This window comes from Pteropus alecto, unplaced genomic scaffold, assembly GCF_000325575.1.
Source record: "Pteropus alecto unplaced genomic scaffold, ASM32557v1 scaffold25, whole genome shotgun sequence".
In the NCBI taxonomy this organism is placed as follows: domain Eukaryota; kingdom Metazoa; phylum Chordata; class Mammalia; order Chiroptera; family Pteropodidae; genus Pteropus; species Pteropus alecto.
Genome location: NW_006441955.1, coordinates 37,425,422 through 37,439,276, shown reverse-complemented (window position 1 = coordinate 37,439,276; position 13,855 = coordinate 37,425,422). Strand labels below are relative to the sequence as shown.

Here is a 13,855-nt window from a genome sequence, read left to right as displayed (position 1 = left end):
GGAGACACACGCGGACACGTGCGCGCGCACACACACACACACACATGTTTAAAAGATGATGAAACTCAATTTCTCACATCATGTTTGTGTGGCTCTTTGCAAAAGGCTTTATTTTCTCTTCTCTCCTTGCTCCCTCGCCTCTAAATCTCCCAAATTAAAGCAATTAAGATTCTGGCTGGAATTGCCCAAATTCTTCTTTGCCGACAAAAGAACGTCTAAGGTACATTGAGAGACAGGAGACTTGGGGCGTCCGGGACTCCTCGCCCCTCCCCATGGTCCGCGCCCGGCGGCCAAGCTCTCGGGGGCACAGTCTCAACACGGCGGGCGGCGCGCGCAGGAGAGCCCGGGCGGGGCCACGAGGGGTCCCTACCGACGCTCGGGGCCCGTGGGGGAGTGTTGGGGCGCCGGGCGGGGCGGGGGCTCTGCTGGCTCCGCGGTGACCTCGGCTGCGCCGCGCGTCGCTCCCGCTGCTCCTGCCGCTGCCGTCGCCTCCGAGGGCCCGACTCACCCCGCGGGGAATGGAGTTGTTAGGTCCCGCCGTTTCCATAGCAACTGCAGCCGCGCGGGGAGCAGGGTTCGTGAACTGGGCCTGGCGCGCGCCTGGGCCCCTGGGCTTTGCCGCTGCCTAGGGTAGAAAAAAGTAGAGAGGTTTGGGGGCTGAAGGGAAGCCCTGTGGCATTATTGTGCGGGCATCTTATAAATGGACTCCAAGTGTGTGCCAAGCACTGTGCTAGGTAGGAGCTGGGGATACAGTGGTGAAGAGAATAGCCTGAAGTATTTTGAGTCCTTACCGCATGCCTAGCTTTATGTTGAGAAAAGAGTTTTTCATAGCCTCAATAAGGCTTAATGGCTATATGGCTATCTGTGCCCAAGGGCCCATATCCATGCTGTGTGTGTAGATTAGATGAGTGTATAAGATAGGGAAGAGAAGTTTGAGAATACGAAGAGGTGATTTAGCCAATTCACTCTGGGACATACATATTATGGGACCAGGAAAATTCTTTTTAAAAAGTTGGAATCTTCCAGCTCATCTCTGCCAGCGTTCTATTTATTCCTTCTGCGACCTTGCTACTATGTGTCATGTGCAAATTTGATGTTTATGATAACCTTCTCAGGTAAATAACATTCTCTTCTCAGATGAGGAAACAGATGTAGAGAAACCAAAGAAACCTGCCTCAGGTCACAGCAAAAATTCAAACCCAGTCCTCTGTGATTCTGGAAATCGCTTTAACTGCCATGTGATAGCAAACTGAAAAGTCAGTGAGTGTGTGGGACACTGCAAACTGGATAGAAAGATCTTTATTAAAGTTACTTAAAGTATTTATGCATTGAAAGTTAACAGTTTTCAAAAGAAGAGCAAAGAAAACATTATGGCAAAACTAGAAGAAGGAAATTTTATGAACTGGTTGTGAAGATACACTGGTTGAAGAAATGTATGGAGAACATATCTGTGCAAATGCTCTACCCGGCAGGTGAATGAAACAAAATACTTTTTTTGAGAGATGGAAAGCAGTAAATCAAGCAACCCTCATAACAGCTCATATTCTCTACAACCAAGACCAGCCCAGTGCAAAATGAAAACACATGTCCCCTTGTTTGAAAATTAAGAATTTTAAGATGGTGCCAGCAGAGCATTAAACCAAGGACCCACCCGGTCCTTGTTTAGTGTAGGGCCCTGTTGCCGGTCCATGAAGCCACCCCACATCTATATTCTGATAACTCCCACAACAGCATTTCCAGCTAAGATTTGTCTCCAGAGCCCAGACAAATTTATCCAGTGATGTAGTGATAAATGTTTAACTACTGGTTTTCAGGTTGGGAAAGGCCTTGATTCATAGCATTTGCCACCTTTGTAGTTTAAATACTACAAATATGGCTGATTTCCAGCTACCAATCTGACACCACTAAAGGCAAGAAATGTACGCAGCATGCTGTGAGATAGTATTTGCACCATATATATAACCTCATAAATAAGAGTAAAAATGTAGGTGGTGATGAGTATCTGTTTTTTAATGTAACATATTTAGATATTTAATTGTACATTTATACAATTTAATTTTTAATAATGACTATGTTTAAAATTCTCAAAAATTTAACAATTGACTTTTGTAAGGCAGTACAAGGCAGCTCTCAGCCCACCATTGCTCCAGGACAGCTCTCCTAGACGATCTAAAAGGCAGCCTAGACTCAAAATGTTCACATGATCTCATCTTTTCCTCAAAATCTTTTTCCTATGTTCCCTAATCTCCATAAATGGCCTCCCATCTATCCATTTGTTCAAAACTGGAATATACACATTTCACTTCCTCACAGAAAACATTTTAAGTGCAGCAGAGAAACAGCAACAAAAATAGCCATATTTTTGCAACTTTCTGCTGCTTTTGCTTGCCGAATTTGTTTTGAGCTCTTCTCTCTTATGCAACCTCCCAACACTGAGCAAAGGGAGGATTTCAGATGCTGGAAAGGTTAGATAAACTCTGATCATGAAGAACTGAGGTACAATGAGAATCCACTTCGGATAGATGCTGGGGGACTTTTGATAACACACATAGAATGAATAAGAGACGAGAGTTTTGTTTTTAAGTTTCTTCCTAAGTGTGTGAAAGACGTGGAGAGTGAGATGTGGCAAAAAAAGGATTCTTAAAGTTTTACTGTGCATTAAAAATAATACCATAAAGATATTCGGCATTTCCTCAAGAGCCTAAGTAAATCTCTGAAATGCTTCCAATTATATTTTTCTGCCAAAATAATAATTATTTTAATATAATACTGCACTGATAGCAGACCACATTGCACCCTGTATTTATGAGGGTTCTTCAGTCAATCACCTAATTCTGTCAATTCTACCTCTTGAATATTTCTTGAATCTATTCGTTTATCTCCAAATCCATTTCTACTTTCTGAATTCAAGGCAGTATCATCCCTTAAAAGGTCACCCTGCCTCAAATTTTGCTTCCCTACTCTTCATTTTCCACAGAACAGCCAGCCTGAAAGACTGATGAAACAACAAATCTATTTGTGTCACTTTCCAGCTTAAAACTCTTCAAATGCATTCCAATTTTCTTAAGATGAAATCCAACATCAGCACTGATTACAAAGCCCTTACTGCTTTAACCCATCTCCTCTTATATGACTCTCTCTACGGCTTTCCAAAGTCAAGATTTATCTTTCCGTTTGCTTGAATATTCCTTTGGACATACTTTCTGGCCCCTTCTGCTCCTTTACCACTTATGTGGCTCTTTCCAACTAATACTTCAAGCTCCTACTTAAATGCCATTTCCCCAGGAAAGCTTTCTCTATCTCCTTCCCCAGATTAGAATAGCCCTGCACATATTATATATTTTTTTCTCCATAGTTCATATTATAATTATAAATCTTTATGTTTAATTACATCTTTGTATACTCTAATCTTTGTAGAATTATATGTTTATATGTATAAATGCCCTAAGAAAAAGGACTGTGTTCATTTTATTCATCAATGTATCACCAGTGCCTAGCAAAGAGGCTGACACATCTTAAGTACTGAATAATCATTTAATGAGTGAATGAATGCAAAACATATTAAGTTTAAAAATTAAGAAAACACTTCAAAAAAAATTAGAAACTGCTCCTCTAGAATAAAGCATATTTTCAGATCAGCGGATAAAAAAATACTGGCAACTAAAGAGATTCTAAAACTGACTGCTTAGCTTTAGACGGAAAATGCCAGCTGGATGCAGAGGAAAGCACCCACATAGGAAAGCAGGCTCTCTTACCAGCATTGAGTTTCCACCGTCTTTCAAGGCTATTGAGATATTTATGAAATGTGGGACATATTCTGCTAGTTTCCCTTAAAGAACGTTATCACCTTTACAATTCTACCAATTGTTCGTATCTCAATTTCAGAAAGATCAAGAACTTCAGCTTCTTGAGACTGTGTTTCCTGGATACACACTTGGATAATGGTGACTGTTTCTAATAGGCCATGATGCCTCTTGTCAGGTTAACACCATTGCTTCTGGTAATGGCTAAACTGTTCTTCATATCCATGAACTGGGTTGCCTACCCCAGCTAGCTGTATCTAAAGTGCTGAAAAGTGGCTGTAAGCGAGAACATCTTCATCTCCTCTATACAACTAAATCATATAGATTCTACTTGCTTAACATGTCTTAAGCCTTCCTCTTCTCATTATCCCCACTATCCCTACTTTGGTTTAGAGCTCAGCAAAAATGCTGTTCTGTACATTGCCACATGACTAAGGAGTTAAGAATAATAAAAATTAATAGTTTCCTACTTTAGTCAATTTATTGCCATACAGAGTATGAGATGAGTAATCACAATCTCCTGAAACAATAAACATTGAAACTTCTTTTATTTTTTATATTGCTTTCTGTCATAATCCAAACGCTAGGAAAACCTATGCCTATTTATCTTTAAATCCTACATAAACCAAATATCACAATTCTCTAAGTATTATTTTTTTCCTTTGAAAAACATATACAGCTTTATGTTAGGAGATTTGATATCAGTGAAAAAAAATGGCCGTTCACTAGGGCATGATCTGTAAGCCCAACATTAAAATGGCAAGTTTAGAGGCAGAGAGAAAGAGAAGATAATTCACACAGGAGGCTTCTATTTTCTCTGTGTTGCAAATGGAAATACTGTCTTACATGGATCTTCAAGCACTTACTATAATGGCTAAGGCAGGTAGTAAATATCTGTTAAATGTACGAACATAAAGGAAGAAGGCAGAAGGGAGGTATCATAGCAACTATGACATGCCTAGCACTGTGTTAGATGCAATATGTGTTCATATATGGTTTCGGCTGTTAGTGATCCTTTAAAAAGAATATTGATAGAACTCCATTTCCAAGAACATGGTGAGCTAAATATCCTGAATCATTCTCCTTCTAAAACAATAAAAAATGCTAGATTAAAAAAATATTTAAAACTTTTTAAATGCATTGCCACTTTGACAAGAATGAAAAGAATTTAGAAAAGCCAAAAGTTGAGTGAAAATAGAAACCTTGGGAGGTAAGCAAGTGCTGTAATCAGCTATAATCATATCTTTACGTAGACCTGTCTGTGCCCTGGTGACCTAGAACTGTTATTTTGTTGGCTACACAGTGAGGTAGGCACAAGAGATAAGTCTAGGGCCTTCCCAAGATGCAAAGTCTAAGAGGAGACCCCCAAGGTGAATCTGGAACCTCAGAGTTATACCATAAAAGTAATGGCAACAAGAATTAACCTTTCATGGAGGAAATACAGCAAAAAGATATGCTTATTTTTAAATTTGTGCTAAAGACAGGAGGGAGGGAGGGATCAAAAAATTTCCCCCTGATAATTCAAAATCATAGCAGTTGACTCCTGGGTAGATATTGAACCTAATTACTCTATCTTCAATGTCTAAAAAGTGTAAAGCGGAGATTTAAATTTAAAGTGATTCTAAGTTGGAAATGCTCTCAGATGGCTGAGACAGCTAGGACAAATCCTATTTAGAAGAACACAACTTCTGCTCAATCTACAAATAATTTTCACAGGTAATGTTCCAAGGAATATGAACCCATAATCAAAAAGCAAAACTTATAAGAAAAGAAGCCATGAATGAGAGCCTGAAGAAACAATAGGAAAAAAATAAATCCTCAGATCTGCAAAGCTTTAAGATGCTGGAACTTATCCACTAAGAGGTTAAGATACTGGAATATCTATACCATGAAATATTATTCACTCATAAAAAGGAATGAAGTATTGATGCATTTTACAGCATGGATAAACCTTAAAAACTTTATGCTAAGAGAAACAAGCCAGACACAGAAGGCCACATATTGTTTGATTCCATTCATATAAAATGTTCAGAATAGGTAAATCCATAGGTAAGTAAAGTAGATTAGTGACTGCCAGAGGATGGGGGTAAGAGAGAAATTGGAAGGCAATTTTGGAATTGACAAATATGCTCTGGAATTAGGTAGTGGTGATGTTTGTACAATATCGTGAATATACTAAAAAACACTGAATTGTATATGTCTTTGTAATATTGTTTGTATTTTATGCCCCTCACATACATTTAAAATATTATTGTTATATATTCAAAATTTAGTAATAGTTCTTTTTATTTTCAAAAAATGTTGAGATGAATGCATTTATTCTTATTTGGAAGGAAGGAAGGAAGGAAGGAAGGAAGGAAGGAAGGAAGGAAGGAAGGAAGGAAGGCAGGCAAGCAGGGAGGGAGTAAGGAAAGCAGGGAGGAAGTAGAAGGAAGGAAGGAAGGAAGGAAGGAAGAAAAGCAGGAAGGAAGGAAGGAAAGCAGGGAGGGAGTAAGGAAGGAAGGAATGGAGGAAGAGAAGAAAGAAAGGGGTGAAGAAGAGAGGGAGGGAAAGAATGGGAGAAGGGTAAAGGGGGAGGTAGAGGAACTACTGGAAGTGTATAAGTAAGAATCTAGGTTCTTGTCAGCATTCAACAAAGAAGAGATTAATGGGAGCAATAGCAATCAGGGAGGACCACCCAGAGGAGGTAAGTCTTGAGATAGGCCCTGAGGAATTGATTGGATGTAATCCAGTGGACATGGAGAGGAAATAAAAGGAGTCCTCGTGAGGAAAATAAGGTGAGCAAAGACAATATGGAGGAATGAGACTGGGAAGAATCCAGAAGGCAAAGAGGTATCTCTCCCAGGTCTGCTCAGGAGACAGTGAGGAGGCATGTGTCTATTGGGGAGCCCGTGCTAAAGGACAGTGAGGCTACATGGTAGAGCCCCATGGGGTGGGGGCGGGGAGCTGAAAGCCAGGGCAAGTCAGCGAGGCTGTTGAGAGGAGGCCCAGCCTGTGTTGACCAGTGTTTCTTCTGAGTTGTTAAAAGGCAGACCCTGCCCCTTATGGGGGCGCTAGAGCTGCCTAAGTCCCTTGGCCATCTTGAAGAATCCAGGCTTTATACTCCTGTTCTATCAGAAATGCCCCCATGGTGATTGGAGAAATCCCTACTCTTCATCTTCTAGAGCTTAATTATGTGGACTCTGGAATTCCTTGAGAATAAGGAGAATGTGAGCTTCCCACTGCCTTCTCCTCACTGTGATTCCACAGCTGGCCTGGGATTTCCCTAAGCTCCCCTCCCTGTGGAGTGAGGTTAGAAACCCTGAAAACCATATGCCCAGAGGCCCCATTAGAGTGTGTGGTGATTTGGGAATGTGGTTGTGCCCAAGAGGGATCTCAGAGGAGCCCTGGGAAACAGGGTCGCTCTGGCAGGGTCTCACTGGAGATGGGCTCCAGTGTCATCCTTGGGTGGGCGGAACATGCCGGCCAGGGGTGGGTTCAGTATAAAATCCCACTCCTCGCATCTTTTAGGGGCAAGGGAAGCTCTAGAGGCAGATTAAACCTACATATAAACAGCAGTAAAAATGCTGCTCTTCTCTCTCTATGGAATGCTTAGATTCCAGGTTTTTGTATATCGTTGGGCCTTTCTTGTCAGCAGATCTCAGCCAAACATTGACCTCTTCAGAAAGGCCTTCTAATAACCCCAGGTAAAGTGTCTCCTAATCACTGTCTGGTAAAGTGTCCCCTAGTCACTGTTTGTCATAACACTCTATTCTATTTCCTGTTCAAAGCGCTTGCCACTCTCTAAAGCAGGGGTCCCCAAGCCCCAGAGTTGTGAACCAGTACCAGCCCACGGCCTATTAGGAATGAGGCCGCACAGCAGGAGGTGAGCAGCAGACAAGCCATCGAAGTTTCATCTATATTTGCAGCTGCTCCCCCACGCTAGCATCACCACCTCAGCTCCACCTCAGATCATCAGGCATTAGATTCTTATAGGAGCACCGGTCCCTAGTGCCAGGGATCGCTGCTCTACAGTGTCCAGAAGAGTGGGACATTGTGTATTTTGTCACTGCTGTATCTGAAGTGCTTAGAGCAGTGCCCGGCACCTAGTTGGTGTCAATGAGTGAATGAACATTGTGTATCAATGTCTGTAAAAGGAGAGATATAAAAGGGGAGTAGGAGAAAGAGAAGAAAGAAAGGAGGGAGGGAGAATGAAAGAGAAAGAGGGAGGAAGAGAAAAAATGCTGTCCTAGCCTGAGTCTCACCTCTATGTCCACTACAGGGATTCACCCATATCTGAGCACGTCTGCCAGACCGTTAGGTGCATCCACCAGAAATACGTTTTTGTGAGAAACTGAAGCATCTCCTGAGAAAAAGAGTAGTAAACTTGGTTCCAGTCTCAAAGCCTAGATAGTGACAGAAGGGCTAACTTAAGTTTAGCTCTCATAGGTCAGCTTTCAATCCCATTGTACACATTATGGGGAGTTGGACGTGGCTATAAGGAAAACCTGAAATAAATATTTCACAAATAGCTCTTATACTGTGTGTAAATATGTTGGAGGCGGAGGGAGGAGGCAGGCATTCCAGTGCAGAGAGCAGAGTTGCCACGAAAGTTCCTCCTTAGATCCTGATGACCCTAAATGGCATCCATGGCAGTGGTGTCTGGCCAGACTTAGTCACCCCACAGAAGTAAAGGTGTATAGATGCTGGCCCTTGGCTTCACAGCAGTGGTGGCCTCAGCGGGAAATAGCATTGAAAGGAACTAGAGCAGGAGATGAGGATCATGTAGAAGCGACGTAAACAAGAGTTCACTCCCTGGGAACCCCTAGAAAAACAAGGTTGGGGAGTGAACTTTCATGGGTGGGGGAGGGGTATGGGATGTGCATATACTTTTCATGGGAAGCAAAAACTTGCCAAGTTGTACCTTATTTATTCTGACCAATTTTACCCCCTGGATTGACATGGTCTGGGAAAATATAGGGCTTTAATATTTTGAAAGTGATATAAGGCTTTTATATCATGAAAGTGAGAGAGATACATGCAAAAAAAAAAAAAAAACAACACAAAAAAACAACTAATAGAACCCAGTAAGGGTAAAAAAGACAAGTTAGTAACTATTTTAAATATCAATGTCAGTTTCTTAAGGTGAGAAACAACTCTGCATTAGAGTTTCATACAGAGATGGTGAGATGCAGAATTTCGTTGACCTTATGATTTCTTCACAAACATGCCATTTCTGGAGATGCCATTCTAAGGGCTATGATTAATGAGATTCTTTGACCAGTAAGGCCACTTGTAAACTACAGAAATCCTCTGAGGGACTCATCAATGCCCCAGGCCTTCTGGAGGCATTTAACTAGCCACCTGGAGGATTCTCTGTCTCTGAACAATTATTTCACAGCAAGGAAGAAAAAAATTGCCTGAGGTTTTCAACTACAGTCAAATTCATTGGAGTCAATAAACATGTCAGATGGTATCTGAAGCTGCCACAGGTCAGTTAGGCACAAAACTTTACTCTTGAAGGACTGTTCTTTTCTATATTATATAGCATATATATGTGACCAAAAATTCTATATTCCAAAAGAAAAAGAATCTGACCTCTGAAATTGACTTGCTGAATATTTATTAGTAATGATACTTTTATTATGAGAGAAATGAAGAAAACTTCTGACTAGAGATATTTTGTAATTTCAAATCCAGACACATTGCAAAGCATTCATCAAATTATTTAACCCTCTTAATTTAGTAAAGATTTGCATCTCTTCCACAAGGGTGGTATCAAAATTGATTTAACTTGCTTCACTAAAAATGTCACTATACCTCAAAATACATTGGTTGTGTTGTTTTATTTATATATGATACATGTAACCTGGTTTTGAATGTTGGTTTCATCACCTATTAGCTGTGCCACCATGAGTGTGTTACTTAACTTTTCCAAGCCTGCGTTTCATCATTTATAAACTGAGCAACAAAACCTTATCTGTATAGGCTTAAAAGAGATAATGAATGTATAGTGCTTTGAGAAGTTCCTGGCACTTAGCATGCACCAAATTAATATTATCACTTTCGAAAGATAATATTAATATTATATTCTTTGCTTGTGCAGATGAATGTTGCCAATTGTCAACCACACATAAACAGCAAATGGACAGACTCACAGAACACAACAGAGCAGAGAGAAAACAACCCTGCCTCGGTTTATCCTTGAAGCCAGGTGCCTCACTACCTGAAATGGACACTGTCAATGTTCAGCCCAGATCCTCTCGGATCCCTGGGACCTTGTATGTGGCCCACCCCTGGTTAATATGTGCCACACGTGTTACTCTTCTTCATAGGTGACTTTCAGGCATTGGAATGGCATCATCTGAACCGGCAGAGAGCAAAGAGTACCTGAGAATTTATTTCCCTCCTACCACCTCCACCTACCACCCCCACACATATACCCACTGTTTCTTACTCTGTGACTGACCAGTGCAAGGATCTGAAAGCCCAGCTCCTTTGCTTTAAGTTAGGACAATTCTGAGGCCTAAAGTATATACTTCAGAGGTTCCCTGTGTAATCAAACTGAAGCTACCCTTGGTGAGATGTTTGAAATCACATGCCTACCTGGCTTCTTATCCATTACCATGAAAATACTTCTGTAATAAGTCTCTGTATTCAAACTTATGACCCTACCTATTCTCCCACTCTCTCTAACCTCCACTCCTGCACCTTAGCTGCCTATCTCATTCATTCATTCATTCATTCATTCATTCATTCATTCATTATTATCAAATACTAGCTCAGAACCTACTCTGGGCAAAGCATTATTTCTCATTTATGCAGTAGAGGTAATATTCTGCCCTTTCTCCACCTATTTCCACCTTCCATTTCCGTTTCTCTCTCCTATAGTTCTCAACACTCAACTGTATACCATAGAATGAAGGGAGAAAGGGAGAGGGGAAGAAGAGAACAAAGAAAAGAAAGGGAAAAAAGGTTTGTCAACTGAGTTTAAGCAAGAGATCTTGGGAACACGTGCACACACACACACACACCAGCACCCACTCATCCTCTCACTTATGGTGAAACTGCCAGTTAGGATCACAAAGCAGTCAATTTCTCTTTAGTTGCTAGATATTTCCAAACCAATCCTCAATCTCAAAGTTTATCTTCAGTGCCTCCCCACTTCTCAATTTTCTGCCCCATTTTCACTTAACGGCACAGTCTCTTCACTTTCTTCTCACTACAAATAGGATATTTTTTTGAAGAGAGGAGACAGATGATTCTGCGGAGAAATGACAAGGTTTCTGGGCCCTCCAGGATTCTTATAGGAATTGCAAAGTATTTTTAAAGGATTGTCCTGCATTATGCTAAGTGAAATAAGTCAGACAAAGACAAATATGTATACTTTAAATTATATGGAATCTAAAAACAAAAAATAAAACAAACAAAAAAACCAAGCTTACAGCTACAGAGAAAAGACTGGTGATTGCCAGAGGTGGGGTGCTGGGTGAAATGGGTGATGGTGGACCAAAAGTATAAACTTCCAGTTATTAAATAAATAAGTCCTGGGGATGTGATGTACAGCATGGCGACCACAGTCAACAATACTGTATTGCATAATGAAAAGTTAAGAGAATAGATTTTAAAAGTTCTCATTGCAAGGAAAAAAATTTTTGTGTGTAATTATGTATAGTGATGATGTTGACTTACTGTGGTAATCACTTCACAATCTATACAAATATCAAATCATATATATTATTATTTTGTAGTTCCCTTATGTTGCCATTTTTGAGTAAGGTATCCACTGTAATTTGGGGTTTAAAATTTCCAAATAAACACATTTCTAAAATACGATTCATGATATCAGCATGTTGTTTATCCAATTATTAACTTTCTATTGTGCCAAGTATGTCTTGGAAAGGTGAAGGGGCAACCAGCATCAAATAGCTACCATGCAGCCAGCAAGGACTGTGCCTGGCACCTTATGTGTGTTTTGAATAAAGGAATGCACTGCTTCGAGGGGTTTACTCCAAAGCCAGACCGCCTGGTGCTGAATTCTGGTTCCGTACGTTGGGCACGTTATTTGCCCTCTATGCCCATAATCTCACTTCTAAGGAGAAGATGGCAGAGGAGTGATATTACCTGTTTCATAGGGTGTATTGATGGTTAAATGAGATAATACATATACAGCTTTTAATACAACTAATTATAAATTCTAGTGCTCGTTATATTTTGCATTAGTTTGCTAGGGCTGCCATAATAAAGCACCATAGACTGGAGTACTTAATAGAAATTTATTATCTCATAGTTCAGAGGCTGGAAGTTCAAGCTCAAGGTGTCAGTATGGTTGGTTTCTTCTGAAGCCTCTCTCATGCCTTGTAGATGGCCATCTTCTCCCTGTGTCTTCACATGGTCTTCCTATCTGTGTCCTAATTTCCTCTTCTTATAAGGACACCAGTCATATTGAATTAGGCCCACCCTAATGACCTCATTTGATTTAATTACCTCTTTCAAGACCTATCTCCAAATATAGTCACATTCATAGGGACTTTAACATATAAATTCTGAAGGCTACTCAATTCAGCTCATAATATCCAATATTCGTAATTCCAGTAGTACCAATTCCAACTAGTCACCACCCATTTTATTTTACACATCTATTAGTCATCCCCATTTACTTCTTTTCTGGGAAAATAGATAGGTCTACAGGTCTTCGAGTTAACTGAAGTTGAATTTAAAGCTGATGGTGAATGAAAACATACTAACCATCAAATGTCTTGAAGCACCTTTAAATTCAGATGGAGAAGAAAAAAATGACATAGATGATAGAGGCTCTGTTCATCCCTCTGGCAACCAAATCAAAGTTGTAACGAAAACAAGGAGCAAGCAGCAAGGAAAAATAGCCTGGGATCTTGATGAGCAAGCCATACAACTAGGGAGAATGGCAGAAAGTAGGACGGGGCAAGGACGCAGGGCTGCTCGATCTCCAGCAGCTGAGTGAGGCAGAGGCGGAGGCAGCGGCGGAGGCAGCGGCAAACGCCTCTTAAAGGAGCTGTGCCTACGAGCAGATTTTCCCAGTAATGCACCTGCTCGTCTGAGCACCCAGTACCGATTTGGCTGCACACAGGGAGCACCAGGGACTTACAGGGAGACATTGTCAGAGTGAGGGCCTAGGAGAGACTCACTCTGTACAGAAGTGCTGGCGGTATCCATTGTTCCTTGTTGAGCCCTCCCCACTCCCAGTGTGTGGACACAGCACTGCCATTGCTGTGAGATCATCAGTCTGGATAACAGAGATCCCTCCACTCAAAGGATTCCCTGAAACCCCATCTCCCCCAACTTGCAGCCCTTCCCCTCCACATCCAGGTATATCCTCAGCGAGTCAGGTGTTCCTTGCTGAGCAGAACCTAGACTCACACTGGAGGCAGCTGGCCTCAGTGTCCAATGTGGCCTTTTGAGGCAACTATAAACACATCATCTGTGGATTGCTTGCTAAATCTTAACAGATGGTGCCCAGAGAGGCAGAAGCTTGGGCTAAATTTGGTCTGCAGCTGAATCCCTCTCAGGACTGTGCCACTGGACACCTACGTCATAAATCCACACTAATAAGACCAGGAGAGTTATGAGCTTTGCTTAGTACATAGAAACAGACATGGAAAGACAGCCAAAATGGGAAGATAAAGAAGCAGAAACCATATGAGAGAACAGAACAGATGTAATGGAGTCAAGTAATCTAACAGGTGCAGAGTTCAAAACACTGGTTATAAAATGCTCAATGAACTTTTGGTTAAATTCAGTGAAAACTTCAACAAAGAGATAAAAAAGATAAAAATGGAAATGGAAGTTATAAAAGGGAACCAGTCTAAAATGAAGAACATATTATCTGAGATGAGAAGTATATTACATGGAATAAACAAAGGAATAAACAGAGAGAATAAAGAAAAGGATCAAATGTCCTATCTAGAGGATGGGAAAGCCAAGGACAATAATCAGAATGGCAAGAGATAAGATGCCAAGACTATAAAAATAATTTAAGAAGAATATGGGACACTTTTAAAGGTCAAAATATCTGTCTGATTGGTGTAACTGAA

General features: G+C 40.9%; 1 protein-coding gene across 2 annotated transcripts in view; it reads right to left on the bottom strand.

The window, feature by feature from the left end:
* The window catches only part of DCDC2 (doublecortin domain containing 2), a 161,000-nt gene extending 160,498 nt beyond the window's left edge, over nt 1–502 (bottom strand). Inside the window, exon 1 of one of the 2 annotated variants that reach the window (XM_015595130.2) lies at nt 371–502. The gene's annotated coding sequence lies outside the window, so the exon portion shown is untranslated. Of the gene's footprint in view, nt 1–77; nt 322–370 lie in introns of those variants that run through there. The other variant, XM_006919428.3, reaches the window with a different exon arrangement.
* Nucleotides 503–13,855: the final 13,353 nt, after the last annotated feature.